Consider the following 10,229-nt stretch of genomic DNA (forward strand, 5'->3'; position numbering starts at 1 on the left):
TGTTTCAACTGGTCTACATTGCTCTGGATTTGTTTCGTGACAGCATGATACTGTTACCGTTGATACTGTTATCAGGAACATAGTATACACATGATGCTACCTATCCTAAAACTGATTCATAATTTCAACCTGTATGTTGTCACATGATTGGAAAATAAACACTTCAGAGGGATTATCATTTATCAGTCTATAACACTTAAAATGTACGATATGTCCAGCAAATTTTTTTTAATAAAGTAGCACAGGGATAGAAACAACATCAATTTTCTACTGCTTTTTGGCGCTTTTCTTCCTGTCCCGCTGACAACGTGTTCCTAGACATTACCTTTACTAGAACTAAAGGTAACTCCCCAGTTGCAACAAAGAGAGAAGTAAAAAAATGCTAATCAGTTAAGCCTAGACTAAAACCCCTCTCAGATTTTTTTTTTTGTCTATTTCCCTATAGCAGATTTTCCCCTCACTTCCTGTCTAGTTGAACCTTTCTCAGCAGTACAGGACATAAGCAGAAACCTCAAAGCCCTGGATAGCAATCAAAACTACAGAAAAATATTTTGGCTTGACATCCACTTTGAGGTATCAATATACCTTCTAAAGCCGCGTACACACGGGCGGATTGTATGGCCTACTTAGTCCGTCATACAATCCGACGGACAGTCCGTCCTACTTTCGAATGAACGGACTTGACCACACACGGATGCACAAACAGTCCATCGAAAGCTTGCACGATGACGTGTACAGCACGTACGACGGGACTAGAAATAGGAAGTCGAATACACAGCAATGCAACCTTTCGCCGTGTAAATCCTTTCTGAGCATGCGCCATTCTTAGTCCGTCAAACTAGCCTTCTGATGAGCGGATTGTCCGCTGAAACCAAAGTATGACGGACAGTATTTCGAAAAATCCGAAATACTTAGTACGCCAGACTGCACGCTGAAAAAGTCAGCTGAAGCCCACACACGAGCGGACTGTCCGCTGAAATGTGCTTCGACGGACTAAGTAGGCCATACAGTCCGCCTGTGTGTACGCGGCTTTACAATCCAAGTCCTTTGGACAACTTTACCAGTTAACTTGGGCAAATTGAGTTTGCCAGCAGAACAAATGCTACTTCCTGGGCACACTCTGGCTCAGAGCAAGATGCTTGGATTCACTACAACACATGGGGGTTGATTTACTAAAACTGGAGAGTGCAAAATCTATATCAGCTCTGTATAGAGACCAGCTTCCAGATTTTATTGTCAAAGCTTATTAGAACAAGCTGAATTAGAAGCTGATTGGCTACCATGTACAGCTGCACCATATTTTGCACTCTCCAGTTTTAGTACATCAACCCCATATTGCTTTGCTGATCATATTGTATGACCAGGCCGGGACTGTCCATAGGGCACACTAGGCATTTTCCCCGTGAGCCGGGGCCATTGGGCCGCATGTCCTGGAAGGAGCGGCCTGTTGGTAACAGGGTGATGAGGTGGGCGGTGGCCGCGATCCACATGGGGCTGGTAGGGATGAGCTTCGTGTTCGAGTCGAACATACGTTCGACTCGAACATCGGCTGTTTGCCCGTTCGGCGAAGTCCGAACGTTTTGGTCCGTTCGCGCCAAATTCGTGTGGCGCTCACGGCCCACAATGCACTGCGATGGCGTAGTGCATTGCTGGCTCATGATTGGCCAAGCATGCACTGTGACCCCGCATGCTTGGCCACAGGCAGCGTCAGCAGCGAGGAGAGCCATGATTGGCCACAGGCAGGATGCCTGTGGCCAATCATAGCTCAGGCTGTGTAGTGCCCGCCCCACACTATATAAGGCCGCCAGCGCGGCGGCCTTGTGTAGTGTGTTGGCGTCTGAAGCAGTGGGTGTTCTGTGTACCTTCAACACAGTACACACCGATCGTTTTCGGACGATTTTCGATCTTGCTGTTGTGTAGTGGTTGTTGTCTGCGTGCCCTGACCGCAGTATACACCGCTATATTCACCTCACCTATATAGCTAGTGATCTATCTTTTATAATAGAGCTTGCAGTCAGTAGTGTTAGGAGCTTGTGCGTGCTGTCTGCGTGCTCTGTACCCAGTACATACCGCTATATCCACCTACATAGCTCTTCTCTATTTGAGCCCACCTGCCATCTGCAGGAGTTATTGGAAGTTGTGTGTGCCTCCAGCACAGCACAGTATACATCTGTATATACCCTTTTATCTCTGGTGTTCTATAATAAAGGCATCTGCAGGAGTTAGTGGGTGTTCTGTGTACCTTCAACACAGTACACACCGATCGTTTTCGGACGATTTTCGATCTTGCTGTTGTGTAGTGATTGTTGTCTGTGTGCCCTGACCGCAGTATACACCCCTATATTCACCTCACCTATATAGCTAGTGATCTATCTTTTATAATAGAGCTTGCAGTCAGTAGTGTTAGGAGCTTGTGCGTGCTGTCTGCGTGCTCTGTACCCAGTACATACCGCTATATCCACCTACATAGCTCTTCTCTATTTGAGCCCACTTGCCATCTGCAGGAGTTATTGGAAGTTGTGTGTGCCTCCAGCACAGCACAGTATACATCTGTATGTACCCCTTTATCTCTGGTGTTCTATAATAAAGGCATCTGCAGGAGTTAGTGGGTGTTGTGTGCCTCTAGCACAATATACACTACCCAACTGCTTTTTTACCCAACTCCCTTCAGGCCATTACCATGTCTGGAAGGCCAGCAAGGAGAGGCAGACAGGCGCGAGCCGATAAAAGAGGGCAAGCAGGCTCTGTGTCTAGAGACAACAGTGCTGGTCGTGGACGCGGTGCATTGTCATCAGCACGTGGCCATGGGACACGCTTGTCCTTCTTTTCGGCAGCTGGACATGTTGAGCCGCAACATGCCAACGACTTGGTAGAGTGGATGACCAAGCCCTCTTCATCCTCCTCATCCTCTCTCACCCAGTCTCAGGGTACTAGCAAAGCAGCTGCCAACGCATCGTCTTCCCTCCTCTCAATGTCATCATCAGTGACTCCTTCACTAGACCCACCACGTCCTCCTGAGGAGTCTCCTGAACTCTTTGAGCACAGTGTTGGGTACATGCTCCAGGAGGATGCCCAGTGTTTTGTAGCCTCTGATGATGACACTCAGCTAGAGGAAGGCAGTAGCGTGAATGCAGAGAGAGGGGATGCTCAAGAAGGACAGCAATCTGGCAGTCACTAGCAAAGCACCAGCACCAGTGCCTAAGGCCCAATTTTTCTGCCCCTGTTTAACAGGGGCGTTTAAGTACAATTTTTGATGCGATGCTTTGCAGCAGGGCTAATTCCTGCAATAAAACAAGAGTATATGGGAGAGGTTGCAGTGTCGTGGCACCAGCACCAGTGCCTAAGGCCACATTTTTCTATCCCTGTTTAACAGGGGCGTTTAATTACAATTTTTGATGCAATGCTTTGCAGCAGGGCTAATTCCTGCAATAAAACTAGAGTATATGGGAGAGGTTGCAGTGTGGTGGCACCAGCACCAGTGCCTAAGGCCCAATTTTTCTGCCCCTGTTTAACAGGGGCGTTTAATTACAATATTTGATGCAATGCTTTGCAGCAGGGCTAATTCCTGCAATAAAACTAGAGTATATGGGAGAGGTTGCAGTGTGGTGGCACCAGCACCAGTGCCTAAGGCCCAATTTTTCTGCCCCTGTTTAACAGGGGCGTTTAATTACAATATTTGATGCAATGCTTTGCAGCAGGGCTAATTCCTGCAATAAAACTAGAGTATATGGGAGAGGTTGCAGTGTGGTGGCACCAGCACCAGTGCCTAAGGCCCAATTTTTCTGCCCCTGTTTAACAGGGGCGTTTAAGTACAATTTTTGATGCAATGCTTTGCAGCAGGGCTAATTCCTGCAATAAAACTAGAGTATATGGTAGAGGTTGCAGTGTGGTGGCACCAACACCAGTGCCTAAGGCCCAATTTTTCTGCCCCTGTTTAACAGGGGTGTTTAAGTACAATTTTTCATGCAATGCTTTGCAGCAGGGCTAATTCCTGCAATAAAACTAGAGTATATGGGAGAGGTTGCAGTGTCGTGGCACCAGCACCAGTGCCTAAGGCCCAATTTTTCTGCCCCTCTTTAACAGGGGCGTTTAAGTACAATATTTGATGCAATGCTTTGCAGCAGGGCTAATTCCTGCAATAAAACTAGAGTATATGGGAGAGGTTGCAGTGTCGTGGCACCAGCACCAGTGCCTAAGGCCCAATTTTTCTGCCCCTGTTTAACAGGGACATGTAATTACAATTCTTGATATAATATTTCACAGGAGGGCCCGTTCCTGTGCCCACCCAGAGTAACTGTGAGGACTTATAGTGTTGTGGCACCAGCACCACAACCACCAAAGGTCAATTTTTCTACCACTGTTCAACAATGGCATGTAATTACAATTCTTGATATAATCGTTCACAGCAGGGTGCTCCAGCGCCCACCAAGAGTCACTTTGAGGGCTTACAATGTTGTGGCAAAACCAACACCTTGTTCCGCCATTTCTGCAGAGCATATAGGGCAGGCCCCTACTTTCAAACATCCAACTTACAAACATCTCCTACTTGCAAACGGAAGGAGACAACAGCAAGTGAGATGAAAACCCTTCCCTATGTTTTCCAAAAAGCTTAAAAATAGTTTTTTTGACTGGAGCTACACTTTAAAAATGTACCAGTTGAAAATTACAAACAGATTCAACTTAACACAACAAACCTACACAGTCCCTGTCTTGTTTGCACCGCCTGTATACTTCTATTCTGAGTATATAGGGCCTGGGGGCTACACGCATTTCCTTTTTTAATATGGGTACGGGGTTCCCCTTAATATGCGTACAAGACCCAAAGGGGCTGGTAATGGGCAGGGAGGGCTACCCATGCCATTTTTCTCAATGATTTTCAACCATATTGCAGGAACCAGATATAACATTTAAACCGCAAGCAGCTTTAAATGACGTTATTTCCGTTAAATGTCATTTTGTGCAGGGACTGTTCTAAACACGGGAAACACATGGCACTTCACAGGCATACTACAGACACCCCCCAGGCACCATATTTAAAGGAATATTTCACTTTTTTTCCCACTTTCATCGTCATTAAAATCAGTGCTCCCGCCAAAACGTCCGTTTTTAAAACTTTTTTTTGCATTGACCCATGTCCCCTGGGGCAGGAGCCAGGTCCCCAAACCCTTTTTAGGACAGTATCTTGCATATTAGCCGTTAAAATTAGCACTTTTAATTTCGAACATTCGAGTCCCATAGACTTCAATGGGGTTCTAACATTCGTACGAATTTGGGGTCCGTTCGAAAGTTCTGGTGCGAACCGAACCGGGGGGTGTTCGGCTCATCCCTAGGGGCTGGCGTGGGCCGTGGTCGCAGCTCACCTCCCTCTGTGCTGCCATGTCTGTGTCTCCTGTCCCGGTGTAGCATAAAGATCTGTATCCTCCACAAAAACAGTGCATCCACTGGATTCAGGCAAAACAAGCCGAGCGCCAAGCTGCACCCGAATATTTAACTGAACTCAAATAACATCTTATATGCTGAATGGTCTGTGGGGATACACTGGAGGATTTCACATTGGCTGTAGCATGAAGATCAGGTGGGGGGGGGGGGGGTTAGGAGCCTGTTACTAGAGAGAGGGAGTGGTATTTGGGATGGTTGGGGGTCTGTCAGTGGGGGTTGGGGGTCGGTAATAGGGTAAAAAAGGTCTGTGAGTGGGAGGGCAGTGGTTAAAGGGAGGGGGTCTGTCAGTGGAGGGAGGGGGTGGTAGTTGGGGTGGGGGAAAGGGCAGTTGGTGAGGGGGTCTGTCAGAGAGGGATGGGGGTCTTTTGGGGGGGCGGCAGTTGGTGGGGTTTGGGTTAGAGTGCGGGGGATCAGCTCCATGGGTGTCACATTGCTGGCCGCCCCCGCTGGTCCCTGGAGAAATTGGCTACTTGGTGTGGAAAGTGTTGGCCTGTTTTTTGTCCCAGTCCGGGCATGTGTATGATCACAATATCATTTCAGCCATTCAGTTTCGAGTGGTGCACATAAGTCAGTTGTGCCCCAAAGATTGTATGCATAACAGCATGTTGGCAGCCATTTTAAAGTGTTATTAAACCCAGGACCCAGCATTCACTATATCTCATCTCCCATAGTACACAGAACATGGAAATTCAATTATTTTAGTAAATATAAACTGTTGAATACCTTTCCTCATCAGCAGTATATAGCAGTCTTGTGATTTCTAACAGTGTCCGGCTGAGCACTGGTAAGAGCTTGTAGGAGGCGTTTTCATTCTCCTCTGACTGTCCTATGAGGCTGCATGATCCCTGACCCTCTGTCTGAACAGTGCTGAATGGCCCTGTGCTGATCAGATGCACCCTCCCAAGAAAAGAAAAAACTCTCTAGAAATACACACCAAACTGAGCATTTTCAATGTGACTCCAAAGGCTCTGTCTTATCAGGAAAGGGATTTGGGACAGTGGAAGAAGGGGAGGATCGGAGAAGACACAAATGAGGATTAACCATTTAGGTTCCACGGTGGGTATAACAAGCATGCTTTACTGCATACATACTGTGGATATTTACTGAGATATACTGATTTTACTATTGTGGGTTTAATAACATTTTAACCTGTCCACAAGACCCTTTCTCCTCCTGCTGCACAGACTTTTCTTTGTTCTCACCCATGCTGTTATAGACAGCACTGGGAGAAGGGAACAGAATTGCTGCCTAGGACAAGCCCACCCCTAGCAATGGCAACAAGATGGGACCTGATTGGGACCTGATTAGGAGGACTTGGGATTGTCCACCATTCAACTGGGAAGCCAAGCCCCACCATAGTATGTTACTGTTGCCATTGTGATTATGGGTAATGGGTAGGGATGGGCCGAATGGACCCCTGCTCGATTCTCATTAGAACTTCTGAACACTGCAAAAGTTCGAACCTGAATAACGAACCCCAATAAAGTTAAGTCGAAAATCAAAAGTGCCCATTTTGAAGGCTTATATGCAAGTAATTGGGCATACTATGGTTATAGAGGTCCAGGTCCTGCCCTACCTGCAAATTGGTAGATCTGTACCATGTCTAGAACCTGCTGCAGCAATGATTGCATTTATAAAGCCCCAAAAAAATGATTTTTTTATAGCCCAAAAAAACACGTGCCACTTTACAGGCAGACTATAGACACCCCCCAGGTATGAAATTTAAAGGAATATTTCACTTTTATTGTTTCACTGTAAGCATTATTAAAATCACTGCTCCCGAAAAACTGATATTTTTTTTAAATGATACATGCCCCCTGGGGCAGGACCCGGGTCCCCAAACACTTTTTATGACAATAACTTGCATATAAGCCTTTAAAATTAGCACTTTTGATTTTTCATGTTAATGTCCCATAGACTTTAACGGTGTTCCGGCGGCTTTTGAATTTGCCTGGAAAACCGCATAATGTTCGGTGTTCTGCAGAACACCCGAACAGCCAAAGTTTGGCCCGAACTTATGTTCGGGCCGAACCGTTCGCCCATCCCTAATATGTAGCACCTTTATAGTTAGGGTGCTTTCGTTGAGGTAAATTGTGTTTTTGGCTTCTCTATAGCAGGGGAGCAGTACTTAATTGCTTTTGGCTGTTGTGGGTTCTGGCGGTGCAGGTTTAACTACTTCCCTCTGCATTCCAGTGAGTTATAGAATATAGAGGGTGGGACAGGCAGACCCTGATCTGAGTATGCATGCAGTCTAAGCCAATATATGGTCAGGAAAGTGGCCAGCGGGGGGGTTAATAGGTGTATAATTAGTCTGGGGCCTGGAACAGCACTCTCTTGTTCCTGGGGGAAGAAGACCCAGCCTGAGGGATGAGACCTCCTGGGCTGTCAGCTGCAGGGTAGAAGAAATCATTTTTGGGGTCCCAGCTCCAGCAGTGCAGGAAGTTTTTCTGCAGCTGAAGCAGTGCATGAAGTTTTGCAGAGGATCCAAGCTGGAGGCACCCAGTATAGAGATTGGCTGATACTACGAGAAGCATTACAGTACCCAGGGCACAGTCCATACTAACCTTGAGGATCCTAAAGACTGTCTTTGGCACCCTTTGAGAGAGCTCAACACAGTTACTGACTCAGGTTATACCCTTGCCAATAGTTGTAGTTCTCTAAATTCTGGATTCAAGAGGGTAACTACACCTTGAAGAAGCAGAACAATTACAGGTGTCCTCTATTGTAATTCTGTACATTTTGGAGTGACCCAAGGCTCACCCGCACCCCGCCCAATTTAAACCAGCAAATAAACTGCAAAAGGACAGGTACAGCATGGTTTCTGTGAGGCTGTCATGTACCGCACAGTGAATAGAACCTGAGATATTACAGCCAGCCCAGTCTGGGGTCTGTGCTATATATGGCTTGTGGCAGAAAGGGATGTCCACTACAAGGAACAACAATCTTAAACAGGAAGAAAGTTCCTCACAGGAATGTATACAATGCAACATTCAAGGATGGAAGATAAAAGAATATCGCATGAGACCAGTCTTTCAGTGATTGCACACTCTAAAACTGTAAAAACAATAGGAAAAGTGAGAAACAGAAACATAATGGGGAAAAAAATCTGGACTTACTTAATAAAAAGCCTAGACATAGATAAAATAAAAAAGCAGTTCTAGTTGCAGTACTCACCTCTTCTCTGGCACTGTCTACTACAGTAATCCATCAGTCTTTTTCAGGCTCAATGACTCCCAGGACCATTCAAGCTGGAAAACTAAGGACATTCTGAGAGTGCAGGGCATCATGCGCCTGTTTACTGAGGGGGCACCCCCTGCACTCATAGGGGTTGATTTACTAAAAGCAAATAGACTGTGCACTTAGTAAAGTGCAGTTGCACTTTGTAAGTGCAGTTGATCCAGAGCTTGGTAAATGAGGTAAAGCTAAGAATACCCAATCACATGCAAGGGGAATAAAAAAAAAACAGTATTTTTTCTTGTACTTGATTGGATGATGGAGGTCAGCAGAGCTTCTGCTAATTTACTCTCTGTAGCAACTACACTTGCAAAGTACAACTGCACTTTACTAAGTGCACAGTCTACTTGCCTTTAGTAAATCAACCCCAATGATGCAGAAATAAGCATTGACATTATCTTGTTAACTCCACTTTTTGCAAAGTAAAGCAAAGATCCAAAGAGGAAGAGAACCACCTTGTATCACATGACTGGCCTGTAGAAACCTTAGAAATATACAGTGCCTTGAAAAAGCTTTCATACCCCTTGACATTTTCCACATTTTGTTATTTTACAACCAATAACGTAAACGTATTTTATTGGGATTTTAGGTGATAGACCAACACAAAGTGGCACATAATTGTGAAGTGGAATGAAAATGATACATGGTTTTCAATTTTTTTTACAAATAAATATCTGAAAAGTGTGGCGGGCACAGCCCCTTCACTCTGATACTGATACCCCTAACTAAAATCTAATGGAACCAATTGTCTCCAGAAGTCCCATAATTAGTAAATAGAGGCCACCTGTGTGTAATTTAATCTTAGTATAAGTACAGCTGTTCTGTGAATCCCTCAGAGGTTTGTTCAAGAACCTTAATAAACAAACAGCATCATGAAGCCCAAGGGGCACACATATACAGATATAAAGCTGTGGGGAAATTTAAAGCAGGGTTAGGGTATAAAAAAATATTCCAAGCTTTGAACATCTCACTGGGCACTGTTCAATCCATCATCCAGAAATTGAAAGAATATGGCACAACTGCAAACCTACCAAGACATGGCTATACACCGAAACTGACAGGCCGGGCAAGGAGAGCAAGAAGCCCTGTTTGCCATTTGTGATAAGCCATGTGGGGGACACAGCCAACATGTAGAAGAAGGTGCTCTGATCAGATGAGACCAAAATGTAACTTTTTGGCCTAAAAGCAAAACGCTAAGTGTGGTGGAAAACTAACACTGCACATCACCCTGAACACACCATCCCCACACGAAACATGGTAGTGGCAGCATCATGTTGGTGGGATGCTTTTCTTCAGCATAGACAGGGAAGCAGGTCAGAGTTTATGGGAAAATGGATGGAGCCAAATAAAGGGCAATCTTAGAAGAAAACCTGTTAGAGTCTGCAAAAGACTTGAGACTGGGGTGGAGGTTCACCTTCCAGAAGGACAACATTCCTAAACATACAGCCAGAGCATCAATGGAATGGTTTAGATCAAAGCATATACATGTGTTAAAATGCCCCAAAGTCCAGACCTAAATCTAATTGAGAATCTGTGGCAAGACTTGAAAATTGCTG

This window comes from Lithobates pipiens, unplaced genomic scaffold (assembly GCF_037356315.1).
Source record: "Lithobates pipiens isolate NorthernLeopardFrog02 unplaced genomic scaffold, aLitPip1_a1.2 Scaffold_18, whole genome shotgun sequence".
Taxonomy (NCBI): Eukaryota; Metazoa; Chordata; class Amphibia; order Anura; family Ranidae; genus Lithobates; species Lithobates pipiens.